Raw genomic sequence first — 3,093 nt, 5'->3', positions numbered from 1 at the left:
CAAGACATCGGATGGAGTTGTTGCTCGTGCGCCAATGTTAGTTGGTTCAACAAGATGTTAGACCAAGGGCTATCACCCCAAAAAAGATCTTCAAAGCCAGAAGGAGGGCATCTCTAGTAGATCCCTATAATATGTTCCAAATCGTATGCCCTATCCTACATAAACCTTGCTGATACCAGCTCTATTTTTGGAACTTTGTTACTTAGATTTCAATCATTTTGCAATTTTATGCATGGCTATGATCTACGATTCATGTTATGGACATGTTGTGTTGGCTTTGAACTTTGTCATACATACGGATGTCATCTAGAACTTTGTCATATGCATGTTGGTTATACTATATGGATGTGATCTTGCCTATGTGATATTTATATCTGAAAATTTGTTATACTGCACGCATTGCAAATAACCCCGAGTGCAATATGGCATATTTTGCACATCGTAAAGCAATGAAAATCGTTTCGAATCAGGGCCTCGAGCTGTTGATTTTTCTGATGTGTTGTTCGCATTAGTGACAAGTCGGTAGGAACAAGTCCAAAATCCATGTGGATAAGCCCATTCAACGTTTGCGATGTGGTGTTCTGAGTGAGTGAGCCTATTCAATGGAACCTATTGCGACAAGTGTAGACTGTGGAACATGCAAAAGAGCGGCTCCTTAGAAGCGATTGTTGCTCTAGCACTCATCATTGTTGGTCCATTTGCACTCCGCTCCGTATTTGGGTACGATTAATTAGCTAGGCTATCCCTAGGCTCGCCGCGAACAAATATGGTGGGCAGTAGAGTACATTAGTCTTCAGAAATTAAATTGATTAGCTTGTGAGTTTTGATCGTATACATAACCCATATGCTACATGGGAATTCCACCTCCATCATGTGACAACATTTTTTCTCTCTCGCGGAGGCAGCATCGTGTGTCGGTGATCGCAGGCTGTTCGTCCAGGAGAACTGGACGATGAGCATCTGTCTAGAAGTTGTGAATCCCCATGCGAGGTGTGAGATTGTCCAACTGTTCTTGTTTGTACAAAGGGGCGGACATTATTTCGGTGGGACCAAAATGCCAGTCGGCCATCACTGGACTAATATACCACTACTCAGCATACAGCTTCCATGCGAATTACTGCTACCCCCCATTCCTACCAAGCTTGATTCCAGTGGAAATTTTGCTACACATCATGCATCTCTGCATTGCTCCTCACCCAAATAATGTCTCACTTTTGTGTCCCTTTGCGGCCATTTCAATGGATGGTTCTGCCAGTATATATATAGGTTTTAGATGAGCGGGTAGCTGAGACTTTAGTGCTTCACCTATTATGATGACTAGAGCAGCACGTGCAAAAAGAGAGTGGCACCCAGAACCATTTAACTGGATAATTGGCCCAAAACTTCCCACTGTTACGACTTTGCAAAAAACAAAAACAAAAGACACTCTTCACATTTGGTCAATTTGGTGTCCGATTCATATTTGGGAGTACTAGTAGCTTAGCTCTTTTGGTTCTAGCGGCCGGGATCCTATGCTCACCGTGATGTTTCTTTTAGGGGTGAAGCGGTAGTCTTATCACGGAGAAAGAAAAAGGCATATTGAGTTGTTTCTTATTTAAGAAAATGAACTCCCGATGTCTGTTCTGCCCATTACAATAACTACCATAAAGAATCGGTGAAGGAGTCTACTCCAGGTGAGACTATATGGCAGCGACCTGACCCAAATTTTGTCAAACTCAATGTAGATGCAACTTTTTATGAAGAGGAAGGGACGGGAGCTACAGCGGCCATAATCAGAGATGAAAAGGGTAGTTTTCTGGCTGGGCAATGCAATTTTATCCCATTATCTGGTGATGCAATGACCACAGAGGCATGGGCGATTGGAGATGGACTAAGTTTAGCAAACAACTTGGGGTTCCATCGTGTTGAAGCGGAGTCGGACTCACTAAATGTGATCAATTACTGTACTGGACAAACTACATGGTGGGACACAGTGGCAGCAATCTTTGCTGAGTGTGTGGATATAAGCTCTTTAATTGGGAAGGTCAAATCCAATCATTATTATCGTGATGCGAATCAAGCGGCGCATGTGCTAGCTCAATTTAGTTTTTGTTATAAAGTTTCTGAGAGTTGGATTAACGAACCGCCAAATTGTCTGGTGAGCAAGCTCGTAGATGATGTATTTGCCTTTTTATAATCAATAAAACTAGTCATGATGGCCTTCCCTCAACAACAACAAAAACACTGAGCTGTTGGCATTCGGGCATAGGACTTCCATATTTCTGCTCCTAAAGAGGAGATCACGATATCTAGTATTATATGGACCACACGACGTCCCTTTCTTCATTTCAGCAAATATGGCAGACGTTAGTAGGTTAATTTTTATAAAATCAAATTGATTAGCTTGCGAGTTTTGCTCATACAAACATGACAAAACTACATATATATAACAAGACAAATTCTGAAAACAATCAAATGAGTAGCATGAATTTCAAATCAACCATGGACGATGGATCCATGCAAGGGTAGAATTGCTTTTCTCTATAGATACAAACATTAGTGCGTACGTATATTGCATACAGTGTTTATCAAATCAGAAATGTGCGATACTTGTCATCGACAAAGGAAAAGAGACCTTTTACGGTACATCAATATAATTTTAACCGTTCATTTTTGTGGTTAGAGGGCCCAGATTAGCCAATACTACTGCAGATTTTTGGTAGTATATTGACTAGTTGAGGGCATTTTCGGTAGTTTATCAATCACACAGGCAGATTCAGGCAAGCAGATTCATGTGTGCATATGTCAGCCGGAATCGATCTAGCGAAGGGGAGCGATCAACCTGCTGCTGTGTACGTGCACGTTCAACCTACATACGTGTATTGCGTCGTACAGCTTGGGGCAGGAAGAGTCAGTTTACTTCGTTGTCGTCGTCACCGCGCCGGAAGTAATCCATGATGGAGTGGTAATTTGGATTCAGACCGAGGCTCCACGGGAGGAGATGAAGGTCCGCACAGCCGCACAGGCACCACTGCTTGCTGCGTTTCTCATCTGGTGTGTGGCGCCGCGGTTGTGGTCTGAGGAGAGCCATAATCGAAGTCAATGTCGAGCATA

This window comes from Triticum aestivum, chromosome 7D, assembly GCF_018294505.1.
Source record: "Triticum aestivum cultivar Chinese Spring chromosome 7D, IWGSC CS RefSeq v2.1, whole genome shotgun sequence".
NCBI lineage: Eukaryota > Viridiplantae > Streptophyta > Magnoliopsida > Poales > Poaceae > Triticum > Triticum aestivum.
The sequence above is the reverse complement of the archived record's forward strand: the minus strand, read 5'-3'. Positions refer to the sequence as shown.